Here is a 10,852-nt window from a genome sequence, read left to right as displayed (position 1 = left end):
ATATATATGAAGGGTGGATATTTTGATCAAGGTGGATATTTTGATCGAGGTATTTCACATGGCCTTGATCCATGTCCTGCCTGGTACTCATGGCTTGTATTGTCACACTACTTGCAGCAAAACTGTTGAGTCTTTATTATTTTGCAGATTTAAGCAGTGGAGATGAGGATAATGGTGAAACTGGAAATGATCCGTACAGAGTTCAGGACTGCTCTGAACCAAGTTATGGAGGCCATAGAGGATAATGGTGGAACTGGAGATGATCCATACAGAGTTCAGGACTGCTCTGAACCAAGTTACGGAGGCCATAGAGGATAATGGTGGAACTGGAGATGATCCGTACAGAGTTCAGGACTGCTCTGAACCAAGTTACGGAGGCCATAGAGGATAATGTTGGAACTTGAGTTGATCCGTACAGAGTTCAGGACTGCTCTGAACCAAGTTATGGAGGCCATAGAGGATAATGGTGGAACTGGAGATGATCCGTACAGAGTTCAGGACTGCTCTGAACGAAGTTACGGAGGCCATAGAGGATAATGGTGGAACTGGAGATGATCCGTACAGAGTTCAGGACTGCTCTGAACCAAGTTATGGAGGCCATAGAGGATAATGGTGGAACTGGAGATGATCCGTACAGAGTTCAGGACTGCTCTGAACCAAGTTATGGAGGCCATAGAGGATAATGGTGGAACTGGAGATGATCCGTACAGAGTTCAGGACTGCTCTGAACCAAGTTATGGCGGCCATAGAGGATAATGGTGAAACTGGAGATGATCCGTACAGAGTTCAGGACTGCTCTGAACCAAGTTATGGAGGCCATAGAGGATAATGGTGGAACTGGAGATGATCCGTACAGAGTTCAGGACTGCTCTGAACCAAGTTATGGAGGCCATAGAGGATAATGGTGGAACTGGAGATGATCCATACAGAGTTCAGGACTGCTCTGAACCAAGTTACGGAGGCCATAGAGGATAATGGTGGAACTGGAGATGATCCGTACAGAGTTCAGGACTGCTCTGAACCAAGTTACGGAGGCCATAGAGGATAATGTTGGAACTTGAGTTGATCCGTACAGAGTTCAGGACTGCTCTGAACCAAGTTATGGAGGCCATAGAGGATAATGGTGGAACTGGAGATGATCCGTACAGAGTTCAGGACTGCTCTGAACCAAGTTACGGAGGCCATAGAGGATAATGGTGGAACTGGAGATGATCCGTACAGAGTTCAGGACTGCTCTGAACCAAGTTATGGAGGCCATAGAGGATAATGGTGGAACTGGAGATGATCCGTACAGAGTTCAGGACTGCTCTGAACCAAGTTATGGAGGCCATAGAGGATAATGGTGGAACTGGAGATGATCCGTACAGAGTTCAGGACTGCTCTGAACCAAGTTATGGAGGCCATAGAGGCCCGGCAGCCAAAGGAGTCAGAGTCCTTGGGGCAACTTGAAATGCTGCAAAACCCTGCAGAAACAAATGAGGAACTAAAGGATATCTGTGTAACACTTAAAGACTCCCACTATCGAAGGGAAATGGTAGGGGTGGCCATTTAAAATGTATCTGTTTGTATAAAATGGGAAATCTATATCAAGTATTTTGAAAGCAATTGACAAAAATAAGTTAGCTGTTTATCAAGAGCCCCTTGAATGCGTCCAGATTTGAGAGAAAATTGCAACCTGCAATATTATTGAATCAAAATATCTTAATGTCAACGAAATGCAGTTGTCATATGTGCCATATGCCTATTTAGTGTTTGGATTGATTTCCCAATTAACACTTAACTTATCTTAAGAAGAAACTATCAGCCCTCTGCCTGTTTACACAAGTTTTAGCCCATGATGTCACGCCCTGGCTCTGGGGACTCTTAAATGTTGAGCCAGGGTGTGGATTTTTCAATGTTTAGTTTTCTATGTTTTTTGTTCTAGATCGTTTAGATCTATGTTGGCCAGGGTGGTTCCCAATCAGAGGCAGCTGTAGCTCGTTGTCTCTGATTGGGGACCATACTTAGGCAGCCTGTTGGCACCAGTTAGTTTGTGGGATCTTGATCCGTAAAGGTTTGGTGTATGTAACCTCAGGACTTCACGTATCGTTTTGTTTTGTTGTTTTGTTCATGTGTTGTGTATCAATAAAGATGTACGCTTATCACGCTGCGCCTTGGTTCCACGAGTCATCAGTCAACGTGCGTGACAGAAGATCCCACCTAAAGAGGACCAAGCAGCGTGTCCAGGAACAGACAGCCTATACTTGGGAGGAGATCCTGGACAGGAAGGGATCCTGGACTTGGGAAGAGATTCAGGCCGGAATGGATCGCCGTCCTTGGGAGGAGACTGTGGAGGCACGCTACAGAGAGGAGCAGTGGCAACACAGAGGGTACCGGCCGAGGAGGAAGCCCGATAGACAGCCCCAAGAAAAATGTTTGGGGGGGCGAAAAGGGTGGTTGGCGGAGAGTTAGAGCAGAGCCAACTCCCCCATACTCAGGCTAGGAAGCGTGAGACTGGGCAGGCTCTGTGTTATGCGGAGCCACGTACTGTGCCGCGAGTGTTCCGGCACAGTCCTGTACGTCCGGTGCTAGCACCACGCACGTGTCGTGCTAAGATGGGCATGCAGCCAGGGACGGGGTGTGCCGGCTCAATGCTCGTGGCCTCCAGTACACCTCCTCGGTCCCGTATATCCTGCGCCAGTGCCACGTGCTGTAGCGCCAGTACGAGTGCACAGCCCTGTACGTCCTGTGCTGATGCCTCACACATATTGTGTGGAAATAGGCATTCAGCCAGGACTGGTTGTGTCAGCTCTCCGCTCCAGACCTCCAGTCCGCCTCCACAGTCCGGCCCGGCCCATTCCGGCTCCCCGCACCAAGCCAGTGGTGCGTGTTCCCAGTCCAGCCCGGCCTGTTCCTTCTCCCCACTCCAAGCCAGTGGTGCGTGTTCACAGTCCGGCCCGGCCCGTTCCGGCTCCCCGCACCAAGCCAGTGGTGCGTGTTCCCAGTCCAGCCCGGCCTGTTCCTGCTCCCCGCACCAAGCCAGTGGTGCGTGTTCCCAGCCCGGTCCGGCCTGTTCCTGTCCCTCGCACCAAGACAGTGGTGCGCGTCGCCAGCCCGGTCCGGCCTGTTCCTGTCCCTCGCACCAAGCCAGTGGTGCGCGTCGCCAGCCCGGTCCGGCCTGTTCCTGTCCCTCGCACCAAGCCAGTGGTGCGCGTCGCCAGCCCGGTCCGGCCTGTTCCTGTCCCTCGCACCAAGGCAGTGGTGCGCGTAGCCAGCCCAGTCCGGCCCGTTCCTGCTCCCCGCACCAAGCCAGTGGTGCGCGTCGTCAGCCCGGTCCGGCCCGTTCCTGCTCCCCGCACCAAGCCAGTGGTGCGCGTCGCCAGCCCGGTCCGGCCCATTCCTGCTCCCCGCACCAAACCTGTGGTGCGCATCGTCAGCCCGGTCCGGCCCGTTCCTGCTCCCCGCACCAAGCCAGTGGTGCGCGTCGTCAGCCCGGTCCGGCCCGTTCCTGCTCCCCGCGCCAAGCCAGTGGTGCGTGTGTCCAGTCCGGCACGTCGCGTGCCTGTTCCACCACTCCACTCCGTTCCACTCCGGAGTCAGAGCAATCCGCTCCACCGGGGTCCGGTCCAACTCCAGTCAGCGGATCCACTCCGAGCCAGAGCAATCCGCTCCACCGGTGTCCAGTCCAGCTCCGGCCAGCGGCTCCAGTCCGGAGCCAGTAAGGTTTGGTCCACCGTCGTCGGGTCCAGCTCCAGTCAGCGGGACCAGACCAGAGGCGCAACGGGGAGGTGGAGAAAAGGTGGTGGTCACGCCCGGAGCCGGATCCGCCTCCGAGGCGGAATGCCCACCCGGCCCCTACCCTCTTGTGTTTGTGTGGCGGAGGAGAACTGAGTGAAAGTGTTGTCGTCAGATGAGACCAAAATCGAGCTCTTTGGCATCAACTCAACTCACCATGTTTGGAGGAGGAGGAATGCTGCCTATGACCCCAAGAACACCATCCCCACCGTCAAACATGGAGGTGGAAACATTATGCTTTGGAGGTGTTTTTTCTGCTAAGGGGACAGGACAACTTCACCGCATCAAAGGGACGATGGACGGGGCCATGTACCGTAAAATCTTGGGTGAGAACCTCCTTCCCTCAGCCAGGGCATTGAAAATGGGTCGTGGATGGGTATTCCAGCATGACAATGACCCAAAACACACGGCCAAGGCAACAAAGGAGTGGCTCAAGAAGAAGCACATTAAGGTCCTGGATTGGCCTAGCCAGTCTCCAGACCTTAATCCCATAGAAAATCTGTGGAGGGAGCTGAAGGTTCGAGTTGCCAAACGTCAGGCTCGAAACCTTAATGACTTGTAGAAGATCTGCAAAGAGGAGTGGGACAAAATCCCTCCTGAGATGTGTGCAAACCTGGTGGCCAACTACAAGAAACGTCTGACCTCTGTGATTGCCAACAAGGGTTTTGCCACCAAGTACTAAGTCATGTTTTGCAGAGGGGTCAAATTCTTATTTCCCTCATTAAAATGCAAATCAATTTATAACATTTTTGACATGCGTTTTTATGGATTTTTTTGTTGTTATTCTGTCTCTCACTGTTCAAATAAACCTACCATTAAAATTATAGACTTATCATGTCTTTGTCAGTGGGCAAACGTACAAAATCAGCAGGGGATCAAATACTTTTTTCCCTCACTGTATGTCAGCAGACACCACAGCTACGTAGAAGGAACGTTTCACAATAACGTTATCATGACTTATTTAGGGACTAAAATAACTTTGGTCACGTCCTGGAACGTAATTTTGTTAGCTGGGAAAGCTCACTCTAGGAACATATTCCAGTTTCTGCCTTCCAGCTAGGTGTTGCTAACATTTACGATAGCAAATTTCAATTTACAAAAAAAAAAATGACGTTTTCATCTTTCGAGCTTCTAGTCATGAAATCTATGCAGCCTACTCAATCACTTTTTATAGCTACTGTTTACAGGCCTCCTGGGCCATATACAGCGTTCCTCTCTGAGTTTCCTGAATTCCTATCAGACCTTGTAGTCATAGCAGATCATATTCTAATTTTTGGTGATTTTAATATTCACATGGAGAAGTCCACAGACCCACTCCAAAAGTCTTTCGGAGCCATTATCGACTCAGTGGGTTTTGTCCAACATGTCTCTGGACCTACTCACTGCCACAGTCATACTCTGGACCTAGTTTTGTCCCATGGAATAAATGTTGTAGATCTTAATGTTTTTCCACAAAATCCTGGACTATCGGACCACCATTTTATTACGTTTGCAATCGCAACAAATAATCTGCTCAGACCCCAACCAAGGAGCATCAAAAGTCGTGCTATAAATTCTCAGACAACACAAAAATTCATTGATGCCCTTCCAGACTCCTTCTGCCTACCCAAGGACGTCAGAGGACAAAAATCAGTTAACCACTTAACTGAGGAACTCAATTTAACCTTGCGCAATACCCTAGATGCAGTTGCACCCCTAAAAACGAAAAACATTTGTCATAAGAAACTAGCTCCCTGGTATACAGAAAATACCCGAGCTTTGAAGCAAGCTTCCAGGAAATTGGAACGGAAATGGCGCCACACCAAACTGGAAGTCTTCCGACTAGCTTGGAAAGACAGTACCGTGCAGTACCGAAGAGCCCTCACTGCTGCTCGATCATCCTACTTTTCCAAATTAATCGAGGAAAATAAGAACAATCCAAAATTTCTTTTTGATACTGTTGCAAAGCTAACTAAAAAGCAGCATTCCCCAAGAGAGGATGGTTTTCACTTCAGCAGTGATAAATTCATGAACTTCTTTGAGGAAAAGATCATGACCATTAGAAAGCAAATTACGGACTCCTCTTTGAATCTGCGTATTCCTCCAGGGCTTAGCTGTCCTGGATCTGCACAGCTCTGCGAGGGCCTGGGATCGGGAGAGACACTTAAGTGTTTTAGTACTATATCTCTTGACACAATGATGAAAATAATCATGGCCTCTAAACCTTCAAGCTGCATACTGGATCCTATTCCTACTAAACTGCTGAAGGAGCTGCTTCCTGTGCTTGGCCCTCCTATGTTGAACATAATAAACAGCTCTCTATCCACCGGATGTGTACCAAACTCACTAAAAGTGGCAGTGATAAAGCCTCTCTTGAAAAAGCCAAACCTTGACCCGGAAAATATAAAAAACTATCGGCCTATATCGAATCTTCCATTCCTCTCAAAAATTTTAGAAAAAGCTGTTGCGCAGCAACTTCACTGCCTTTCTGAAGACAAACAATGTATACGAAATGCTTCAGTCTGGTTTTAGACCCCATCATAGCACTGAGACTGCACTTGTGAAGGTGGTAAATGACCTTTTAATGGCGTCAGACCGAGGCTCTGCATCTGTCCTCGTGCTACTAGACCTTAGTGCTGCCTTTGACACCATTCCGATCACCACATTCTTTTTGGAGAGACTGGAAACCCAAATTGGTCTACACGGACAAGTTCTGGCCTGGTTTAGATCCTACCTGTCGGAAAGATATCAGTTTGTCTCTGTGAATGGTCTGTCCTCCGACAAATCAACTGTACATTTCGGTGTTCCTCAAGGTTCCGTTTTAGGACCACTATTGTTTTCACTATATATTTTACCTCTTGGGGATGTTATTCGAAAACATAATGTTAACTTTCACTGCTATGCGGATGACACACAGCTGTACATTTCAATGAAGCATGGTGAAGCCCCAAAATTGCCCTCGCTAGAAGCCTGTGTTTCAGACATAAGGAAGTGGATGGCTGAAAACTTTTTACTTTTAAACTCGGACAAAACAGAGATGCTTGTTCTAGGTCCCAAGAAACAAAGAGATCTTCTGTTAAATCTGACAATTCATCTTGATGGTTGTAAAGTCGTCTCAAATAAAACTGTGAAGGACCTAGGCGTTACTCTTGACCCTGATCTCTCTTTTGTCGAGACATATCAAGACTGTTTCAAGGACAGCTTTTTTCCATCTACGTAACATTGCAAAAATCAGAAATTTTCTGTCCAAAAATGATGCAGAAAAATTAATCCATGCATTTGTTACTTCTAGATTAGACTACTGCAATGCTCTATTTTCCGGCTACCCGGATAAAGCACTAAATAAACTTCAGTTAGTGCTAAATACGGCTGCTAGAATCCTGACTAGAACCAAGAAATTTGATCATATTACTCCAGTGCTAGCTTCCCTACACTGGCTTCCTGTTAAGGCAAGGGCTGATTTCAAGGTTTTACTGTTAACCTATAAAGCGTTACATGGGCTTGCTCCTACCTATCTTTCCGAGTTGGTCCTGCCGTACATACCAATACGTACGCTACGGTCACAAGACGCGGCCTCCTAATTGTCCCTAGAATTTCTAAGCAAACAGCGGGAGGCAGGGCTTTCTCCTATAGATCTCCATTTTTATGGAACAGTCTGCCTACCCATGTGAGAGACGCAGACTCGGTCTCAACTTTAAGTCTTTACTGAAGACTTATCTCTTCAGTAGGTCATATGATTGAGTGTAGTCTGGCCCAGGAGTGTGAAGGTGAACGGAAAGGCTGGAGCAACGAACAGCCCTTGCTGTCTCTGCCGGGCCGGTTCCCCTCTCCACTGGGGTTCTCTGCCTCTAACCCTGTTGCAGGGGCTGAGTCACTGGCTTGCTGGTGCTCTTTCATGCCGTCCCTGGGAGGGGTGCGTCACTTGAGTGGGTTGAGTTACTGACGTGATCTTCCTGTCTGGGTTGGCGCCCCCCCCTTGGTTTGTGCTGTGGTGGAGACCTCTGTGGGCTATACTCGGCCTTGTCTCAGGATTGTAAGTTGGTGGTTGGGGATATCCCTCTAGTGGTGCGGGGGGCTGTGCTTTGGCGGAGTGGGTGGGGTTATATCCTTCCTGTTTGGCCCTGTCCGGGGTTTCTTCGGATGGGGCCACAGTGTCTCCGGACCGCTCCTGTCTCAGCCTCCAGTATTTATGCTGCAGTAGTTTATGTGTCGGGGGCTGGGGTTAGTTGGTTATACCTGGAGTACTTCTCCTGTCTTATCCAGTGTCCTGTGTGAATTTAAGTATGCTCTCTCTAATTCTCTCGTTCTCTCTTTCTCTCTGAGAACCTGAGCCCTAGGACCATACGTCAGGACTACCGGGCATGATGACACCTTGCTGTCCCCAGTCCGCCTGGCCTTGCTGCTATTCCAGTTTCAACTGTTCTGCCTGCGGCTACGAAACCCCTACCTGTCCCAGACCTGCTGTTTTCAACTCTAAATGATCGGCTATGAAAAGCCAACTGAGAGACCTGAGCCCTAGGACCATACGTCGGGACTACCGGCCGTGGTGACTCCTTGCTGTCCCCAGTCCGCCTGGCCTTGCTGCTATTCCAGTTTAAACTGTTCTGCCTGCGGTTATGGAACCCCTACCTGTCCCAGACCTGCTGTTTTAAACTCTAATGATCGGCTATGAAAAGCCAACTGAGATTTATTCCTGATTATTATTTGACCATGCTTGTCACTTATGAACATTTTTGAACATCTTGGCATGGTTCTGTTATAATCTCCACCCGGCACAGCCAGAAGAGGACTGGCCACCCCTCATAGCCTGGTTCCTCTCTAGGTTTCTTCCTAGGTTTTGCCTTTCTAGGGAGTTTTTCCTAGCCACCGTGCTTCTACACCTGCATTACTAGCTGTTTGGGGTTTTAGGCTGGGTTTCTGTACAGCACTTCGAGATATTAGCTGATGTAAGAAGGGCTATATAAAATAAAATTGATTGATTGATTGATTGCCAGTGGGTGTGCGTGTGGAAACTACCTGCTCCTCCCCTCTGAAGCATAGGTTACTGTATCCTACTGACAACGTTACAAGCATGATTCAGAAATTAGGGAGATATGTTTAATTTGAGAAGAATGGATGAACTTTTTCAATGCTAGTTAAGGATACTATAGTCACCACGTTTCACATTGGATTTATTAACGACAAAAAGGTACGACCTGTTTTTAATTATAGTGCTGCACGGCACAAACAAGGTTGTTAGCTAGCTATTATCTGCTCTGTTCCAACGTTAAACCAACTCTGAAGTTCAAAGACATTCAAAGTTCCTCCATAGAAGCCGCTCCTCTGTAGGTATAATTCTGTGGGCCTAATTCAGATAATGCAGGTCATAATACGATGCCCAGCGCTTCAAGGCAAGCTTCCTCTATCCTCTAACGAGCTCTCCACACCCGCAAAATGTCGCACCTTACACTGTGATTGGCAGCACAGTTTGCTCTGAATGATTTTCTTATACAGATACTCTGTGGTGTACTAGTGTATTTATTCTCCCACTTGGATGTCACTTCCACAAGCTTTAAATTGAGGGGCAGGTTGTCAGGATGGGTAATGCACTGTACAGATTAATTACAAGTACTCCCAAAGATACACTTCTTTTTAAATAGCTAAATCCTGTGTAACAACTAGTAATTACATTGTACTTGGCTAACATTACATGTACTATGCTTTGAAATAGTGTCTTATTCTTCATCTGGGATTTGGATTTGTAAAATGTATTATAAAATGTATTTAATATATGTCTGATCAGGCTCCAGGTAGCATCAGGTTTGTATTTTCATGCTGATCAAAGCTCTAATCAAATCCAGACATTTATAAGCATTATAATGCTTTTGAATGACACTTCGGTTTTGGCGGAAAATACCGGGTTACCCGGGAGAAGAGTGATTTATTCTCGGGATGGAACATTTGTAAAACACCGGGGAAATATTAAACCCTGATGCGCATACCAGTTGATTCACAAGATACCAACTAAGTAACTTACATATACAGTATCTTCATTAGGCCTAATGGCATTTCATGTCCATGATAGGAAGTTTGTTGTAGTGACTCAGTAAGGCTAATTGTAAAAGTAACCCTCTAAAGTGCCATGTTTGTACAGTTTATTATGTGGAGGAAACATTTAGGCAGCCAGGACCATACACCAGGACCGCTCCGTAGGCGCACTGTAGGCCTAGCTCTTACTGCAGTCCAGTGCCATGGACATCTTTGAAGTTTGGCCTCTAGTAATTTAGGACGGCAACTTTATGAAGGCCTCTTCACCGTGGTCTTATCGTACAAGGCTCTACAGACATGTAAAATAAAAACAGGCTATTTTTATTGTTCATATTATTTGCGTTGATGATGTATGGAAGTCAAGTGGTTCAACATTCAAATGCGACGGTCAGTGGAACACTTGCGCCACCAAGTGGACAATTGCTCAGTTCCCTTGTGGCATCAACGCTACCAGAGATATTTGATATAAGATCAAATGTTATGTCAATATTATTATCTCCAAATTGATTCCCCCCACCCGTATTTCATATATTATTATTCCGATTTAGCTGTTAATCTGGATTTAATTTATAAACGCTTTCTGTCATTTCCGATTGGAGGGCAGATGACCACGTGACTTACGAACCTACAAATGTGTTACTTTGTAACAGTCAAAAGTGGTTATTCCCAACGTTGATAAACTCCCAATCTATGCCAAGATTTTTTTAAAGCATTATCTTTAAAGCATTATCACTGTACCATTTACACCCTGTATCCTGTGCATGTGACGAATAAACATTGATTTGATTAGATGATTAACGCACCATTCACATCAGCTATCATAGTCAATATAACAGTGACTGACTTCACCATCACTTTCTAGCCATCATTGACATTGAGATGAAGATTGTCAAACGTGAAAATATAAAATACATCGTGATCCTAATTGAATATAACAAAGCAATTCTGTTGTCTTTGCCTGATTTATCTTTACAATGACAGGGGGTGCACCGTTCCTGGAGGTACTGCAATACCAGGTCGATGCGTGGAGTGGACGGAGCAAGCCCTATTCCATCTCCCTGTTCCAAAAATC

At 46.9% G+C, this 10,852-nt stretch overlaps 1 pseudogene; it reads right to left on the bottom strand.

Annotated features, from left to right (window-relative positions):
- Positions 1-10,759: 10,759 nt before the first annotated feature.
- Positions 10,760-10,852, bottom strand: LOC123485596 (annotated as a pseudogene; the record flags this gene model as incomplete).

This window comes from Coregonus clupeaformis, unplaced genomic scaffold, assembly GCF_020615455.1.
Source record: "Coregonus clupeaformis isolate EN_2021a unplaced genomic scaffold, ASM2061545v1 scaf0749, whole genome shotgun sequence".
NCBI lineage: Eukaryota > Metazoa > Chordata > Actinopteri > Salmoniformes > Salmonidae > Coregonus > Coregonus clupeaformis.
This window is presented reverse-complemented; position numbering and strand designations above follow the sequence as displayed.